Raw genomic sequence first — 20,316 nt, 5'->3', positions numbered from 1 at the left:
GTTTCATTTAACACAGTTAATACAGTTGCAGATTGTGGGTACGTGTTTAATGTTTTTGCACGATTACTGCTGCTTGTGTTTCAGTGTTGTGTACAATGCCAATTCTGATGCTGCATATTGCACATCTGTTCTGAAGGTCTTTACACACTCCCTTTTTCTGCTGCTTTTGTGTTGTGATGTGTGGTTTAGAAAATTTCAGATTGCTTTACGGTTTCATGTGCTCTGTATTAGATGCATTTTTAGTGTACGTACAAGCACATCGGTTACTTATGATGTAGTTGTAGTTAAGAGTTCTCGTTTTAGTGTTTAATTATTATTGTGATATGTAGCACACTGTTTAATTGTACTTTAGTTTTAAAATACCCAAAGACTGCTTCATTTCAGGGGTTTGGGAAGGCAGACCACAGCAAGACAGTAGAAATTCTGAAGACTGCATATCCTGTTTACAACATTACTTGGAGTGATGAAGGATACTGATCTGCTCAGGTAATTAAATTTACATATGCGTGATACATTCAAAATGTCTCTGACATTACGACAACCTTCATAATGAATGAAGGTGATATTTTTTGCATTTAAGCTGTTGTATTTTAATAAGACCTCTCCTTAATTATACAGGGTGATTCAAAAAGAATACCACAACTTTAGGAATTTAAAACTCTGCAACGACAAAAGGCAGAGCTAAGCACTATCTGTCGGCAAATTAAGGGAGGTATAAAGTTTCATTTAGTTGTACATTTGTTCGCTTGAGGCGCTGTTGACTAGGCGTCAGCGTCAGTTGATGCTAAGATGGCGACTGCTCAACAGAAAGCTTTTTGTGTTATTGAGTACGGCAGAAGTGAATCGACGACAGTTGTTCAGCGTGCATTTCGAACGAAGTATGGTGTTAAACCTCCTGATAGGTGGTATATTAAACGTTGGTATAAACAGTTTACAGAGAATGGGTGTTTGTACAAAGGGAAAAGTTCTGGACGGCCGAGAACGAGTGATGAAAATGTAGCACGCATCCAGCACGCATTTGTTCGCAGCCCAGGAAAATCGACTCGCAGAGCTAGCAGAGAGCTGCAAATTCCACAATCAACTGTATGGAGAGTCCTACGATAAAGGTTAGTTATGAAACCTTATCGTCTGAAATTGGTTCAAGCACTGTCTGCAGCTGATCAGATTAAAAGAATCGATTTCTGTGTTTTTATCCTTGCTCAAATGGAAACAGATGAATCTTTCGTTTCGAAGATTGTGTTTAGTGATGAAGCAACTTTCCACACTAACGGGAAAGTCAACCGTCACAATGTCTGTACATGGGGCACTGAGAATCCGTGGGAAACAACTCAGTATGAACATGACTCGCCTAAGGTGAACGTTTTCTGTGCCATTTCAGCCAATAAAGATTTTGGTCCCTTTTTCTTCAAAGGTGCTACTGTAACTGGACTACAGTATCTGGAGATGTTAGAGTATTGGCTGTTCCCTCAGCTCGAACAAGAAGCACAATAATTCGTATTTCAGCAGGATGGAGCACCACCACATTGGCACTTATCTGTCCGTAACTACCTGAACGTCAACTACCCTCCAAGAAGCCCTGATCTTACCCCCTGCGATTTTTTCTTATGGGGGTATGTTAAGGATATGGTGTTTCGGCCACCTCTACCAGCCACCATTGATGATTTGAAACGAGAAATAACAGCAGCTATCCAAACTGTTACGCCTGATATGCTACAGAGAGTGTGGAACGAGTTGGAGTATCGGGTTGATATTGCTCGAGTGTCTGGAGGGGGCCATATTGAACATCTCTGAACTTGTTTTTGAGTGAAAAAAACCTTTTTAAATACTCTTTGTAATGATGTATAACAGAAGGTTATATTATGTTTCTTTCATTAAATACACATTTTTAAAGTTGTGGTATTCTTTTTGAATCACCCTGTACAGGTAGTTCTGGCCCAAAAAGTCATTTTAAATGTTTTTAAAGTACAACAAACAGTAGCATTTCTACTGTAATTTGTAAGCCATGATGAACAGTAGCACATAGTGTGAGTTTGCTGCCTTTTTATTTCTGTGGGACCTCGCTATGTGTGTAAACCGAAAAATGGCTTTTCGAGTTGAAACTAGTTGCTTAATTAAAAATATTTTTAGTAACTCTATTATCTTAAGTTGAAAAATATCATTTTCATCCAATGACATTAATAATTTTTGTGTCCTCTTTTTCACTTCTGCCATATGGGTGTGTTTGAGAAGGTCTATCACATGTTTGTTTCTAAGATTGGTACAGTTGTTTTCTGTCATTAGTTATTGTATGCTGCTTTTGACCGCTGAGAATCAAATTTTTCAACTGTTTATTATCAGGATTTAGCAGCAAGTTTTTTTACTGAAGTGTTAAAAGGTGTTGTATCTAACAACTATTTTTCTGATCTTCACAACTATTTTTCTGATCTGAAGATTGCCATGCAGGAACTCAACAAACTAGTTCTGATCTGATTCAAAGATTGCATTCATTTTGTTGGTAGAGGCAGTGGGAAGCTGTCCTCTTCAGTCATCATTATCCAGAGGTGAAGCTAGTTTCTTTCAGTAGTGGCTGTCATTATTGACTTCAGTCTTGAAGAGTGTGTCTCAGAAATCATTAAATCAGCAGCAGACTGTTGGTTTATTGCATGAAGAGATTCCAAATACTGCTTTAAATTCACTTCTATCTTAAATTCAGTGCCATGTATGAATGTCTTCTTTTAAACTCCATTGCTACCTCAGTCTAAGTGATGTGTGTACAAAAGGAGTGAACAAGTGGCCCGTGTAATATGCCTAGTGTGTTAACAGTGTACACCACTACACATTGTCTATTTTAGAAAATGAATCACTCTGCAGCAACCCAGAATGTCTCAGAATTCCCACACTATGCAGTACAGTATCCGAAGATTGTTATTCTGCGAAAAGAAATCCATTGGTGTTAATTAGATGTGTACTGTACTCTCCATTTAATGTACAAAAGCAGTTGTCCAGTAGCAATTCATTGCAAGAGGAGGGACAATTTCCAGTTTTGTTATTTATTTTATTTGCCCATTTAAATAAAGCTGACTTAGAAATTTTCCCTTATGTGGGGACTGTTTGTACTAGATAATGTGTCTGTTTGAAGTTCTATATTTGTATATTTTGCTGTTCATGTCACTTCTGCATAATTTTTCATTGATTGTATCGATACTTGTTTGAATTCTGATATGTTGTGAAATTTCAAACATTTGGGAATCCCGTGATAAACTAGTACTATTAGCGTCAATTGTAGGCTTAAACTAAATTGTGCTCTTTCAAAAATTTTTAGAACAGTATGCCTATCATCCTCATTCAAAATAGTCTGTCTCTTATTTTGTTGTCCAATTATGTGAGAAATAGTTTAGTTTCAGAATTTTGAGATGCCTGCAAAACTATACTTTGTAAGTTAGTGCTACCAGTGTTTTGTATATGTAATTTACGTAGCAAATCAATGATTTGTGGTTCACAGCTCAGCCAAAGTATACATCACCCCTGAATTACATTGTATATCAATGCAAATAAATGTGTATTTTTGAGAATTTTCGGAAGTTACCATTGTTGTTGTTGTTGTTGTTGTTGTGGTCTTCAGTCCTGAGACTGGTTTGATGCAGCTCTCCATGCTACTCTATCCTGTGCAAGCTTTTTCATCTCCCAGTACCTACTGCAACCTACATCCTTCTGAATCTGCTTAGTGTATTCATCTCTTGGTCTCCCTCTACGATTTTTACCCTCCACGCTCCCCTCCAATACTAAATTGGTGATCCCTTGATGCCTCAGAACATGTCCTACCAACCGATCCCTTCTTCTGGTCAAGTTGTGCCACAAACTTCTCTTCTCCCCAATCCTATTCAATACTTCCTCATTAGTTATGTGATCTACCCATCTAATCTTCAGCATTCTTCTGTAGCACCACATTTCGAAAGCTTCTATTCTCTTCTTGTCCAAACTATTTATCGTCCATGTTTCACTTCCATACATGGCTACACTCCATATGAATACTTTCAGAAGTGGCTTCCTGACACTTAAATCAATACTGGATGTTAACAAATTTCTCTTCTTCAGAAACGCTTTCCTTGCCATTGCCAGCCTACATTTTATACCCTCTCTACTTCGAACATCATCAGTTAATTTCCTCCCCAAATAGCAAAACTCCTTTACTACTTTAAGTGCCTCATTTCCTAATCTAATTCCCTCAGCATCACCCGACTTAATTAGACTACATTCCATTATCCTTGTTTTGCTTTTGTTGATGTTCATCTTATATCCTCCTTTCAAGACACTGTCCATTCTATTCAACTGCTCTTCCAAGTCCTTTGCTGTCTCTGACAGAATTGCAATGTCATCGGCGAACCTCAAAGATTTTATTTCTACTCCATGAATTTTAATACCTACTCCGAATTTTTCTTTTGTTTCCTTTACTGCTTGCTCAATATACAGATTGAACAACATCGGGGAGAGGCTACAACCCTGTCTCACTCCCTTCCCAACAACTGCTTCCCTTTCATACCCCTCTACTCTTATAACTGCCATCTGGTTTCTGTACAAACTGTAAATAGCCTTTCGCTCCCTGTATTTTACCCCTGCCACCTTTAGAATTTGAAAGAGAGTATTCCAGTCAACATTGTCAAAAGCTTTCTCTAAGTCTACAAATGCTAGAAACGTAGGTTTGCCTTTCCTTAATCTTTCTTCTAAGATAAGTCGTAAGGTCAGTATTGCCTCACGTGTTCCAGTGTTTCTACGGAATCCAAACTGATCTTCCCCGAGGTTGGCTTCTACTAGTTTTTCCATTCGTCTGTAAAGAATTCGTGTTAGTATTTTGCAGCTGTGACTTATTAAGCTGATAGTTCGGTAATTTTCACATCTGTCAACACCTGCTTTCTTTGGGATTGGAATTATTATATTCTTCTTGAAGTCTGTGGGTATTTCGCCTGTTTCATACATCTTGCTCACCAGATGGTAGAGTTTTGTCAGGACTGGCTCTCCCACGGCCGTCAGTAGTTCCAATGGAATATTGTCTACTCCGGGGGCCTTGTTTCGACTCAGGTCTTTCAGTGCTCTGTCAAACTCTTCACGCAGTATCATATCTCCCATTTCATCTTCATCTACATCCTCTTCCATTTCCATAATATTGTCCTCAAGTACATCGCCCTTGTAGAGACCCTCTATATACTCCTTCCACCTTTCTGCTTTCCCTTCTTTGCTTAGAACTGGATTTCCATCTGAGCTGTTGATATTCATACAAGTCATTCTCTTATCTCCAAAGGTCTCTTTAATTTTCCTGTAGGCGGTATCTATCTTACCCCTAGTGAGATAGGCCTCTACATCCTTACATTTGTCCTCTAGCCATCCCTGCTTAGTCATTTTGCACTTCCTGTCGATCTCATTTTTGAGACGTTTGTATTCCTTTTTGCCTGTTTCACTTACTGCATTTTTATATTTTCTCCTTTCATCAATTAAATTCAATATTTCTTCTGTTACCCAAGGATTTCTACTAGCCCTCGTCTTTTTACCTACTTGATCCATTGCTGCCTTCACTACTTCATCCCTCAAAGCTACCCAATCTTCTTCTACTGTATTTATTTCCCCCATTCCTGTCAATTGCTCCCTTATGCTCTCCCTGAATCTCTGTACAACCTCTGGTTCTTTTAGTTTATCCAGGTCCCATCTCCTTAAATTCCCACCTTTTTGCAGTTTCTTCAGTTTTAATCTACAGGTCATAACCAATAGATTGTGGTCAGAGTCCACATCTGCCCCTGGAAATGTCTTACAATTTAAAACCTGGTTCCTAAATCTCTGTCTTACCATTATATAATCTATCTGATACCTTTTAGTATCTCCAGGGTTCTTCCATGTATACAACCTTCTTTCATGATTCTTAAACCAAGTGTTAGTTATGATTATGTTGTGCTCTGTGCAAAATTCGACCAGGCGGCTTCCTCTTTCATTTCTGTCCCCCAATCCATATTCACCTACTATGTTTCCTTCTCTCCCTTTTCCTACACTCGAATTCCAGTCACCCATGACTATTAAATTTTCGTCTCCCTTCACAATCTGAATAATTTCTTTTATTTCATCATACATTTCTTCAATTTCTTCGTCATCTGCAGAGCTAGTTGGCATATAAACTTGTACTACTGTAGTAGGTGTGGGCTTCGTATCTATCTTGGCCACAATAATGCGTTCACTATGCTGTTTGTAGTAGCTTACCCGCATTCCTATTTTCCTATTCATTATTAAACCTACTCCTGCATTCCCCCTATTTGATTTTGTGTTTATAACCCTGTAGTCACCTGACCAGAAGTCTTGTTCCTCCTGCCACCGAACTTCACTAATTCCCACTATATCTAACTTCAACCTATCCATTTCCCTTTTTAAATGTTCTAACCTACCTGCCCGATTAAGGGATCTGACATTCCACGCTCCGATCCGTAGAATGCCAGTTTTCTTTCTCATGATAACGACATCCTCTTGAGTAGTCCCCGCCCGGAGATCCGAATGGGGGACTATTTTACCTCCGGAATATTTTACCCAAGAGGACGCCATCATCATGTAATCATACAGTAAAGCTGCATGCCCTCGGGAAAAATTACGGCTGTAGTTTCCCCTTGCTTTCAGCCGTTCGCAGTACCAGCACAGCAAGGCCGTTTTGGTTATTGTTACAAGGCCAGATCAGTCAATCATCCAGACTGTTGCCCTTGCAACTACTGAAAAGGCTGCTGCCCCTCTTCAGGAACCACACGTTTGTCTGGCCTCTCAACAGATACCCCTCCGTTGTGGTTGCACCTACGGTACGGCTAATTGTATCGCTGAGGCACGCAAGCCTCCCCACCAACGGCAAGGTCCATGGTTCATGGGGGGGAAGTTACCATTGTCCTTTGCATAATCTGTGGGCAGTCGGGGTTTGTGATGTAGTTCCTGTAGCAGATTTTCTGCCAGACATTTTGTGTTACATCTGGTTTTCCCTTAACCCTTTACTGGCCAAAACTCTATTGGATCTTTTTTTTGCAAACTTTTATACATAAACATGTTACATTGAGTGATAAATTGAATAAAAAGTTGTTTTGAAAAGTTTCAGTTTATTAGAACAAAAACTACAGAAGTCCCATTTTTGGGACATTGGCCAAATGCGCTATCCAAATTCACAATCTTATTCTCCATGCATAATATTGTAAGAAGCAACACAAACATTAAATGAAGAATATTTTAATGTTATGGAATGTATATTCAGTATGAAATGAAGCAAAACACTTGTCATGTACACCAACATTGCACCTATCACAAATTTTTGTTGTTTTTTTCTTGCAGTAAGCACATCTCTTCTGTGTTTTACTTGGCACAAAGAAAATATTTCCTGGATCTAGTCGTACATCTGTGCTCACCCGTTCTCCCATCAATTTGCTTCCTTGTGGTCCTCTTTGTTTTGGTACTGATCCTTTTTTCTTTGATAGAAAAAACATCACTATTCTCTGTCGGACATCCAAAAGTAAGAGCTTCTCATTAGAGTTAGCAATTTGGTATGCACGCCCTGTGTTTACTACGCAGATATATATCATCTGTGTGAATAATGGCCACCACCATTTCTTTGACCTTATCCTCGTCCTATAAAGTGATATCTGCTTGTCCAGTAGATATATGCCACCCATATGGGCATTGTATTCTTCAATGATATGTGGCAGTGTAACAGATATTTCCTTTTTTTTTTTTGCCCGTGAATATCTTTTTGTAGAACTCGAGGAATAATAGTACTGTTATTTGTCACTACACATACTGGTTTGTTGTCACTCCATTTCACAACCAGAACTTCATTCTCTTTGTCAAATCTGTAGTCATAGAATCCTCGTTCCTTCCTTTTGCCATTCTTTTCGAGTCAATCAAAGGACATGCATTAGTTCGGATCTCTGTTATTGTTCCTGCAGCTTTCATTTTACTCTTTCCGAGTGTGATCAGTGTGTCAACACTGGTGAAAAAGTTGTCAAAGAAAAGCTTATAATTCGGATACTCTGATTCTGGAATCATGCTGGTTAGTTCATTTATTACCCTTGCACCTAAAGGCTCCTGTTTGTTGTCAGTCTTGCCACAGTATGGTGAAAAATTATAAAGAAAGCCATTGGAACTTGTAAGACACCAAATTTTATATCCAACTTTGATAGGCTTTTCCCTCAGAAACAGTTTAGCTGAATGTTTGCGATAATAATGTACCATTATTTCATCAGTTGAGAGTTCTGAATGAAATACGCCAAATTTACCAAATTCCTATTTCAGCATTTCAAATTATAACCTCAGTTTGTACATCTTGTCGTTTCTGTCTATTTTGGAGTTGTCATTGAGATGAATGAATCTCTTTATTTCCCAAACCTATTTCTTGACCCAGAGTTGAAGACTAAAGGAACACCGACATCAGGAGCCTGTTCCCAGTACTTATTCTTGTGGGGAAGCTTATGATAACCACTCAGAAGTAGTACGCCAATAAATAATTTTAGTTCTTCTTTGGTTAGCAGAAAATTTATTCTGTTATGTTGGCAAGAATAAATTTCGCTTTGTTCAATAATAGTATCCATTAGTTTCTCAGAAAAAAAATCCTCAAACACTTGGGGCATTGTGTTATTTTCTAGACATTCCGCATCATAATGTTTGTTGCTCTTCCCTGGTTCACTATTGTTTGTGTACGTTGGTTGACATTTATACCACTTACATATATATTTTTTTGTAGATAACATACCACTTTCTCCTCCACCTCCCAACGCTTTCCTTCTTTTGGCTTCTGGATGTACAACTGTAGCATTAACTTCATCTCAGCTGGTTGTGAGTTCTAAAGTACCGGCGTCATCTTGTACAACAGTACATTTTCGTCAGTGTCTTCTTCATCTGTTATTACATCTGCATCGGGTGGAATAATCGCCAATTCTGTATATCATCTTCATCGTCACTCTCTTGATGGTTCTCTAGTTCTGCTAGAATTTCTTCAAATGTAAGTTTACGCGTCATGTTTTTATCCTGTTGGAATCGTAAAATTCGAATAGAATATGAAAAAAGCAGATATAAAGAACATAAAATGCAATTCTTCTCTGTATATTACGTGTATACATGAATGGGGCACATCAACAATAAATGATAGTATGATTATATTTATATAATAGAGGGAAAAACACACAGGGAGAGGGTAAGGAATCATTCCAATCCCGGGAGCGGAAAGACTTACCTTAGGGGGAGAAAAGAACAGGTATACACTTGCACACACACCCATATCCAACCACACATACACAGACACAAGCAGACATTTGCAAAGGCAAAGAGATTCGGCAGAGATGTCAGTCGAGGCAGAAGTACAGAGGCAAAAATGATGTTGAAAGACAGGTGAGGTACGAGCGGCGGCAACTTGAAATTAGCGGAGGTTGAGGCCTGGCGGATAACGAGAAGAGAGGATATACTGAAGGGCAAGTTCCCATCTCTGGAGTTCTGACAGGTTGGTGTTAGTGGGAAGTATCCAGATAACCCGGACGGTGTAACACTGTGCCAAGATGTGCTGGCTGTGCACCAAGGCAAGTTTAGCCACAGGGTGATCCTCATTACCAACAAACACTGTCTGCCTGTGTCCATTTCCCCCCTGCGGGTTCGAGGGTTAGAATATGCCCGCGGTATTCCTGCCTGTCGTAAGAGGCGACTAAAAGGAGTCTCAACTGTTTCGGCCTTTAATGTGATGGTCCCCATTAGGGTTTGACCTCCATTTTTCCAAATTCAACAGAAGTAAGAGCCTTTTGGGGAAGGACCCCTTACGTGGTGCACCATCAGTCCTCTGTGCCCTAAGACCTTGGCACTCTTTATCGTCTGGGCGTCGTAACTGCACCCTCCATCCCTCATTTTGGGCATGCACACCTGATGGATTGTGTAAGTTACGCCCTTAGTGCATCATCATCTGCACCCACGATCACTATGGACTACCCATGGCACCCAAAATCCAGCACGGTAGTCAGCCCGTTGTGGTGGGGTCGTCATGTACCCGCTAGGTTGTAGCCCCCTGACAACACAGGGATCGTACTGCCGATGCCTGAGCTGCCGCCTCCCCACGTAAGCCAAGGAGTAGATGCCCGTCTCTCCGGGGCATCAGGACTCCCGGCAACGGCCATCCTGCTAGGTGGCCTTTGCTGTGGCTGGGTGCCACCCGTGGGGAGAGCCACCTGGTCGGAGTGGGTGGCATCGGGGTGGATATCCCGCAGTGAAATGGGTACAATCTCAATCCGGTGGTCGCATGACCACCAACGTCTCTAAGCGCAATAAAGTAGACTTTAACGCTGTGGCATGTAACCCCAAATCGTCCCCTTCCCTAGCCACGCCCTGGGAGGGACGCAGGGCTGCGGACAGACAGGAGCCATATTCACCGTGATATCTTGTGTGCAGCAGAACTGATGGGGATTCATTTTTGGGGACTAAGCCTCTGTTCTTTGTGACCCATCTTGAAGATAAGTTCAGGGAAGTGGCCTCTCTTTCCAAAATGCGGAGCGGGGCCATTTTGATACAAGCACCTTCCTCTGCACAGTCAAGGGCGTTGCTCGCCTGTGAGAAGCTTGGTGACATACCCGTTAACGTCACTCCCCATAAGTCACTAAATTTTGTCCAGGGGATTATCTTTCATAAAGATCTTCTGCTACCGTCTGATGACGAGCTATGGGAGAACCTGGCACGACGAGGTGCACACTTCGTTCGTCGTGTCTTTAGGGGACCCAAGGATAATAGGATCGCTACCGGTGCTTTCATCCTGGCCTTTGAGGGCGACTGCTTGCCTGAGAAGGTCAAGGTCATGATCTACCGGTGCGATTTCAAGCCCTATGTCCCGCCCCCTATGCGATGCTTCCAGTGCTGGAAATTCGGACACGTGTCCTCCAGATGCACTGCCAGCCCCACATGTCGCGATTGTGGACAACCTTTGCATCCAAGTGCTCCGTGTGCTCCACCTCCCACCTGCGTTAACTGTGGGGAGCATCATTCTCCCTGCTCGCCAGACTGTGCAGTCTACCATCAAGAGCGGAAGATACAAGAAATTAAGACCCTGGACCATTTAACTTACCAAGAGGCGAGGAAGAAATTAGAATGGCTCAACCCCACACCTATGTTGAGGAGTTATGCTGCTGTAACACTGCAGCCACCAGTTCCTGCAAAGACTCCTTTGACAGTTGGCCAACCGAACAGTCACGTTTCACCTGCCCCACCACCGGTGGGGGCCACTCTCTATTCCACTGCTCCCAAAACACACAGTTTGGGAGCAGTGCGCCCCAAGCAACCGGGGACGTCGGTCCCCACCTCTCAGCTGGAGCGGCGACAGCCCTCTCCGGCTCCTCAGCCGGGGAAGCGACATCTCTCTCCGGCTGTTCAGCCAGAGACGCAACAGCCTCCTCCGGCCTCACTTGTTCGGAAGGGATCCCTTGGGGGAGTCCCTTCCAAGGACTTCCCCAGTGTCTCACAAGACACTAGCCAGTGGCTGAAGAAGCCACCAGCTGCTGGTCGAAGGGCTTCACGCTCTTCCTCTGTTCCTGATAATGCGTCAGGAAAGCCCACCCAGCATGCCAACCCTCCTCCGAAAGACAAGAGAGAGAAGAGGAACCTCTCCAAGAAGGATAAGGACCCAGTGGTTCCCGCACCAACGCTTCCTGTCAGCTCAGCCTCTGAGGATGAGGTCGAGCTCTTTGCGTCCCCTGATGACCTGGATCTCGCCGTCTCCTCAGAAACGATGGCCGTAGCGACATCCGTCACTCAGTCGGTGGTAGCATGTGACCCTGCCCAGTAATTTGCCTTTTCAGTGCCTGAATGCCTCTACAGGACACGCTTTGTACAATCCTCCAGTGGAATTGTGGCGGTTATTTTAGCCATCTACCTGAGCTACGTCAGCTTGTAAGCTTGACACCTGCTTTATGCATTGCTCTCCAGGAAACCTGGTTCCCGGCAATGCGGACCCCTGTCCTCCGTGGATACAGGGGTTATTACTGCAACCGAAGCACTTACAATAGTGTGTCAGGTGGAGCCTGCGTGTATGTCCTTACCTCTGTATATAGTGCTCCTGTGCCCCTTCAAACATCTTTGGAAGCTGTGGCTGTCCGCGTAAGGACTACCCAGGACTTAAACGTCTGCAGTGTCTATCTCCCTCCAGGTGGTACAGTCTCCCTGACCGAATTGGCTGCTCTTGTCGCCCAACTTCCCACGCCTTTTCTTCTCCTTGGGGATTTTAACGCCCACAATCCCCTGTGTGGTGGATCGAAGATTACTGGCCAAGGCAGAGATGTCGAGAATCTCATCTCCCAACTTGACCTCTGCCTCTTAAACACTGGCGCTGCCACGCATTTCAGTGTGGCGCATGGCACGTTCTCGGCCATAGATCTGTTGTTGTGCAGCCCAGGGCTTGTACCATCGGTCCACTGGAGAGTCCATGATGACTTGTGTGGTAGTGACCATTTTCCCATCTTCCTTTCACTACCCCAGCGTCGATCCCATGAACGCCTGCCTAGATGGGCATTTAGCAAGGCAAACTGGGAAACATTCTCCTCTGCTGCCACTGTAGCATCTCTCCCCCACGGTACCATCGATGTGGCGGTTGAGACACTGACTGCAGTGATTGTATCCGCTGCGGAACGTACCATTCCTCGTTCGTTAGGGTGCCCCCGGCGAAAGGCAGTGCCTTGGTGGTCTCTGGAGGTCGCTGAAGCCATTAAAGAACGTCGGCGGGCTCTTCAGCGACATAAGCGGCACCCGTCTTTGGAGAACCTCATTTTCTTCAAACGTCTCCGTGCTCAGGCACGGCGGCTCATCAAGAGGCGGAAACAGGAGTGCTGGGAGAGGTACGTTTCCACCATTGGTTCCCGTACTTCACCCTCCCAGGTGTGGATGAAGATTCGGCGCATCTTTGGAGTGCAGCACTCTACAGGTGTAACAGGGCTTACCATCAACGGGGCGGTATCCACCGATGCTGATGCAATCGCCGAGCATTTCGCACAGCACTATGTTCGGGCCTCTGCGTCGGGGAATTACCCGCCTGCGTTTCGCGCGCTTAAACGCCGGGAGGAAGGCAAACGGCTTTCTTTAGCTTCTCACCACCCTGAGACGTATAACGCCCCATTTAGTTTGTGGGAACTCCAAAGCGCCCTGGCACAGTGCCCCGATACAGCCTCTGGGCCAGATGGTGTCAACAATCAGATGCTCAAACACCTGTCCCCGGTCTGTCAGCGATGTGTTCTTGCCATCTTCAACCGCATATGGGGCGATGGTGTCTTTCCGTCGCAGTGGCGAGAAAGTACCATCATTCCGGTGCTGAAGCCTGGTAAGGACCCGCTTACTGTGGATAGCTATCGACCCATCAGCTTGACAAATACTCTGTGCAAGCTACTGGAACGTATGGTGTGTCGATGGCTGTGTTGGCTGCTCGAGTCTCGGGGTCTTCTGGCTCAGTGCCAGAGCGGCTTCCGTCAGGGCCGTTTCACCGCCGATACTTTGGTCTTTCTTGAGTCTGCAATCCGCACTGCTTTTTCCAGGCGCCAACACCTTGTCTCCGTCTTTTTCGACCTCTCCAGAGCATATGACACGACGTGGCAGCACCATATACTCGCCACGTTGCACGGGTGGGGTCTCCGGGGCTCTCTCCCCATTTTTATTCAGAATTTTTTATCTGTTCAGACATTCCGCGTTTTAATTGGCACATCCCATAGTTCACTTCATATCCAGCAGAACGGCGTTCCACAGGGCTCAGTATTGAGTGTGCCCCTTTTCCTTGTGGCCATTAATGGCCTTGCAGCAGCAGTTGGGTCGTCTGTCTCACCCACGTTATAAGCTGACGATTTCTGCATCTTGTTCAGCTCCTCCACCATTAGTGTTGCAGAACGTAGGTTGCAGGGGGCCATACGCAAGGCGCAGGCATGGGCCCTAGCTCATGGGTTTCAATTTTCTCCTGCGAAGACTTTTTTTATGCACTTTTGTCGGTGTCGAACTGTCCATCCCCACCCTGAGCTCTATCTTCAGGATGCCATGCTCAGGGTTGTTGACACTTACCGTTTTCTGGGATTGCTGTTCGATGCCCGGCTTACTTGGCTTCCACATATTCGTCAACTCAAGCGTCAGTGCTGGCAGCATCTGAATGCCCTTCGCTGCCTCAGCAACACAACTTGGGGTGCCAATCGTAATACGCTGCTGCAGCTCTACAAAGCCCTTGTGCTGTCCCGGCTTGATTATGGGAGTGTGGCGTATGGCTCAGCGTCGCCCTCAGCGTTGCAACTGCTGGACCCCGTTCACCACTGTGGGGTTCGACAGGTGACAGGAGCATTCCGCACCAGCCCTGTGGACAGCATACTTGTGGAGGCAGGTGTCCCTCCACTGCGATTGAGGCGCCAACATTTACTGGCCGCTTATGCTGCCCATGTTTTTAGCTTGCCCGGGCATCCAAACTATCGTCTCCTGTTCCCGCAATCGGTCGTCCATCTTCCTGAACGTCGGCCCCGGTCAGGTTGTACGATCGCAGTCCACGTCAAAGGGCTTCTCTCCGGGCTTAGGGTTTTTACAGTTCCACCTCCTTTCCGGGCCACTTTGCGACACCCCCATGGTGTGTTCCTCAGCCTTGCCTTCGGCTCGACTTGGCACAGGGCCCGAAGGACTCCGTCCCTCCAGAGGCCTTCCGCTGCCGTTTTTATTCCATCTTGGCCACGTATCAGGGCTCTGGCGTTGTATACACTGACGGTTCGATGGTTGCTGGTCGTGCCGGATATGCGCTTACTCTAGGGGACCATTCTGAACAACGTTCCTTGCTGGATGGCTGCAGCGTTTACACAGCTGAGCTGGTCGCCATCTTTTGTGCCCTAGAGTATATCCACTCCTGCTCAGGTGAGTCCTTTGTTATCTGTAGCAATTCCCTGAGCAGTTTACGAGCTCTCGACCAGTATTTCCCTCGTTCTCGTCTGGTGATGGCTGTATATGAGTCCCTGCATACTCTTGCACGTAGCGGCCACTCTGTGGTCTTTGTGTGGACCCCAGGCCATGTTGGGATCCCCGGCAATGAGAATGTTGACCGCCTGGTGAAAGAGGCCATCAGTAAACCACCTCTGGAGATTGGCCTCCCGGCGACTGATTTGCGGGCACTATTACGCCGCAAAGTTTTCGATTTCTGGGACACTGAATGGCGCAACCTGCCCGTGCCAAACAAACTCCGTCATATCAAGGAGACGACGACTGTTTGGCGGTCATCCCTGCGAGCCACCCGCAGGGACTTAGTCGTCGTTTGTTGGCTCCGCATTGGCCACACCCGACTGACGCACAGTTATTTACTGTGTCGTGAGGATCCTCTTATTATGCGTTCAGTTAACTAAGTAGAAATTAGTATTATCTTATCTCAGTGAGGAACTTGAAACTTTCAGGACAGGTCAGGAGCATGTAGAGGTGCTCTTCCTCTACTTGAAAAGAACAGTTGACCATGCACTGAGTAGATAGGTTCCTAGTAGAACAGTTCATAATGGGATGGAACCTCCGTGGTATACAGTCACTGTAAAGAAAACGTCTAAAGGAACAGAGATTACTGCATAATAGGTGTAAAACAAAGTGTAGGATTATAGATTGAGAGACGCTGGATGAAACATGTTTGGCTGTCAAGAGAGCAATGCATGAAGCCTTCAATGGCTACTGTAGCAGAATACTGTCAAATGACATTTCACAAAATCCAAATAAATTCCGGTCGTATGTAAGGCCTGTTAGTGGCACAAAAGTTAGTGTCCAGTCCCTAGCAAGTGAGACAGGAACTGATATTGAGGGTAGCAAAGTAAAAGCTGAAATTATGAACTCAATTTTCAAATGTTCCTTTGCAAATAAAAACCCAGGAGAACTGCCCCAATTCAATCCTAGTACACTGAAAAAATGAATGAAATAGGTATTAGTGTGAGTTGTGTTGAGAAACAGTTGAAATCATTAAACAAAGCTCCAGACCCCGATGGAATCGCCGTCAGATTCTATATTGAATTTGTGGCTGAGTTATCCTCTCTTCTCACTGTAATCTATCCAAAAAACCTTACCCAGTTTTTGGAAAAAATTACAGATCACACCCGTCTAGAAGAAGGGTTGTAGGAGTGACAAAACTACCATCCAGTAGCCTTGACATCGATTTGTTGTAGATTCTTAGAAAATATTTTGAGCTCAAACATAATGAGGTATCTCGAACGGAACTACCTTCTCAATATCAACCAGCATGGTTTTCAAAAACATAGATGATATGAAATCCAACTGTCACTTTTCTCACATAACTTGCTGAAAGCGTTGGATCAAGGCAACAGGTAGATAGTGTTTCTTGATTTCCTAACAGTATTTGATTCTGTTCCACACCTACACTGACTGTGAAAAGTACGATCATATGGGGTATCAAGTGAAATTCGTGACTGGATTGAGGACTTTTTGATAGGAAGGACACAGCATGTTACCTTGGATGGAGAGTCATCATCAGATGTAGAAGTAACTTCAGGTGTGCCCCAGGGAAGTGTGTTGGGGCCCTTGCAGTTCTTGTCCATTAATGACCTTGCTGTAAATCAGGATTTTTGCAGATGATGCAGTTATCTGTAATGAAGTGCTATTTCAGAGAAGCTGCATAAATATTCAGTCAGATCTTGATGAGATTTCAACATAGTGCAGTGATTGGCAACTTGCTGTGAATGTTTAGAAATGTATAAACTTAGTATCCTGTGACTATAATATGGGTGAGTCACTGTCGGAATCTGCCAACTCGTACAAATACCTGTGTGTAACACTTTGTAGGAATATGAAATGGCATGATCACATAGGTTCAGTTGTGGGTAAAGCAGGTTGTAGACTTTGGTTTATTGGTATAATAATGGGGAAGTGCAATCAGTCTACTAGAGAGATGCTTACAAGTCATTCGTGTGACCCCCTCCCCCCCCCCCCCACCATAGACTATTGATAAAGTGTGTGGGACTTGTACCACATAAGACTAGGAGGAGACATTGAATGTATACAAAGAAAGGCAGCATGGTCAGAGGTTTGCTTAATCCATGGGAGAGTGTCACAGAGATACTGAAGGAACTGAAATGGCAGACTGTTGAAGACAGGTGTAAACTATCCCAAGAAAGTGTATTAACAAAGTTTCAAGAACTGTCTTTAAATGATTACTCTAGGGATATACTACAACCCCCCACATATTGCTCTCACAGGGGTCGTGAAGATAAGATTAGAATGATTACTGCTCACACAGAGGCATTCAGACAAATTCAGACAATCATTCTTCCACGCTCCATACATGAATGAAACAGCAAGAAACCCTGATAACTGGTACAATGGGACTTACCCTGTACCATGCACCTCCTGGTGGATTGCAGATTATAAACGTAGATGTGAACTGAGAGTCTCTTACATGTGCATGAGGGAAACATCTAATCACCTTTATTTTACCAAGACAAAAATTATGATTTACTAAAGTTTCAAACCGTGACAGGAAATAATGGATTAGGCTGTCCATAAATTATAAACTAACATTATTGTGATGATGGAAAATCTCATATAAAGACGTGAAACAAATACTAACAAAGAGATAGAGGGGCTGGCCAGTACAGCCAATAGATACACAAAACATAACAGAAAATTTACGTATCCTAGCTTTTGGAACTTTGTTCCTTCATCAGGGAGGAGAGAGGGGAAAGAAGGGGAAGAAGAGAAAGTGGATTCAGTTACTCACAACCCAGGTTATGAAGCAACAGGGTAGAGGTAAACAGGGAGGGTAGCAAAGATGGAGGCATGGGTGTATACTCTACAGTACGTCAACATGTTGCCTTGACCTGTTTGATCACCAGGTCTGGCTCCAATTCAGTGCACACGGGACATCGTCGAACAACTCCAGTGTCTCCCAAAAACAGCATTAACCATCCCTGTTTCGATGACAATGTGAAACAGGCATGGAACTTCATCCCACAAACTCATATCCAGCACAATGCATGCACGTTTGCATGCTTACATTCGGGCAGTTACACTGGATTTCAATGTATTACTGTATCACATTTGCAATGGTGTATCTTGCACTTATATTATCCTGTGATCTTGCAACGTTAATCACTTAAATAAGTTACTTAAACATATATATTCCTGAAATTTCATTACTCTACGTTAATTACTTTTTGGTGTTGCAATTTTTTTTTTTTTTTTTTTTTTCAGTGTACATGATGACTACAATAATACATTATAATGTTTCTCCAGTGGTTTCAACATTAACTTTTTAACAGAAAAGATTTTGCTTACAGTTCATTTTTAAGTTAACATTTCTAAACTTTTTAACAATCCATATTAAAGCTAGCAATAGTAACTATATTAATAATTGCTACTGTAAACAGTTACACATATGGACATCAGTTTTGAATAATGGGTTTTGAGTGTAAATAATGTTTTATGTAAGTGTTTGTATTGATACTTAAAATTAAATGTCATGTAATGAATGTCGAGATACTCATATAAAAAGTTTTGTTGGATCAAGTTATTTACGAACGCGATGTACTGTGTTCTTCCATTAGAGAATGTGACTGTATTGTTTATCGGTTTCATTACAAAATGCTAATAAGGTTTTAGTTAGAAAACCTTCTATAACTAGAATTATTAATATGAGAAAAATAGGAACAATGAAAGAACGGAAGATCAGTTGCAGAAACAAGAGTAGCTCTGAATTGCAAGAGTGGTTGCTTTTCCCACACATGTAATTAACTGGCATTATCACCACTATTAACTTACCGTGGTTTCACATCTCATCTGTTCATTGTTCCCCATGTCCTGCCCTTCTGTTCCCCCCTTCCTATTAGATCATATATGCCTCTGTTACTGTAATCGATATGTAAACAATATTTATCACATGACCTTTTTTTGTTACAGGTTGTAATATTTGACATTGCAGCTTTTGAAAATGGAGCTGGATGTTGTGCCCTCTTTCCTATTGGAGTGTTTCTCTGTGATCAGAATTGGAGGCAGACAATTCACTTGAACGTCCATTGCTGTTGTTGATGTCTTTGAATCATGTTGTTTCTTTGTGATTAATAAAAAAGTTATACAATCCAATGGTTTCTTCGCCTTGTCTTTAAAAATTCCAGACCTATTGTTCAAACACATATTTTGAGAGTTATGCATCTGAGCCTTTTTGTGGAAAGTGCGTTTCACACATACTTTCAAGATAAAATGAATAATGACCCCCATTTTGTGTGTTGGGGAAGATAATTTGATACAGCTAAATGCATATACGGGTACACACATTTGCTCGCGCCTGAGACTAAGTGAGAGTGATTCAAAGGAAGAATTCACTACTTTTTACCTACTTTCTGAATAACTCGTACTTTCGTCAGAAATCTCACACTGCAAAGTTGATTAGATAAAGGGACAAAAATGAGATTAAAATATAATTTGAAAATCAGAAAAAATAACCACTTAGTGTTTGTGTAATACTTTACGGCAAGTGTAAAATTAATTTTTAAACATTGGGAAATCTGGGATGGAATAACAATAATATGAAATAGGATAGCTTTCTGCTCCCCACCTAGAGGAGACACTGAGTGGCAGACTGGCACATTGAAGGAAGATTTTTAGATATTAGAAAGTATGGGACAGTCCTCATCAAGCAGGTGTGGTGGTGTGAGGCTGGGGTGGGAGCAGGTAAAGGCCTAGATATGTGAGACAGAGAGACTAGCAAAGGTTTAGGTAACGGGGTTTACAGGAGTGAAGAATATGTCGCAGCTAAAGTTTCTAGGCTTCGTTCCTGTGGCCCCACACCTCAATGCCCTCCACTGCTCCCATTCCAATCTCACACACTGTTACTGTCCCCCTAGTACACCTCTCTCTGTCTGTCCACCTCCACACTCCCAACCAGCAGAGACTCCCTATGCTGAGGTGGGCTCTGTCCATTAGATTACACTCGTAAGATAAAAATAAACATTATGCAGCATGAAAGAATTATCTGTGTGGGATGGAAATATGTAGATGTGATGTACGTGCACAGACAAAAAAAAAAAATAAAAAATTACAATGTCAGAAAAACTGATTGATTTATTCAAGAGAAATAGCTTCACAAATTGAGCAAGTTGGTCCACCTCTGACTCTTGAGCAAGCTTGGCATTGATAGATTTGTTGGATGTCCTACTGAGGGACATCAAGCCAAATTCTATCCAAGTGGCACATTGTATTGTCTAAATCATGAGCTGGTTGGGTGGCCCTGCCCATAATGCCCCAGACATACTCAGTTGGGGAGAGATTCCGTGACCTTGCTGGCAAAGATAAGGTGTGGCAAGTATGAAGACGAATTGTGTGTGGGCA

The 20,316-nt window shown here is 43.2% G+C and overlaps 1 pseudogene; it reads left to right on the top strand.

Annotated features, from left to right (window-relative positions):
- LOC126428265 (sex-regulated protein janus-A-like) overlaps positions 1–19,071 on the top strand; it is a 44,655-nt pseudogene extending 25,584 nt beyond the window's left edge.
- The last annotated feature ends 1,245 nt before the right edge of the window (positions 19,072–20,316 follow it).

Source organism: Schistocerca serialis, chromosome 12 (assembly GCF_023864345.2).
Source record: "Schistocerca serialis cubense isolate TAMUIC-IGC-003099 chromosome 12, iqSchSeri2.2, whole genome shotgun sequence".
Classification (NCBI taxonomy): domain Eukaryota; kingdom Metazoa; phylum Arthropoda; class Insecta; order Orthoptera; family Acrididae; genus Schistocerca; species Schistocerca serialis.
This window is presented reverse-complemented; position numbering and strand designations above follow the sequence as displayed.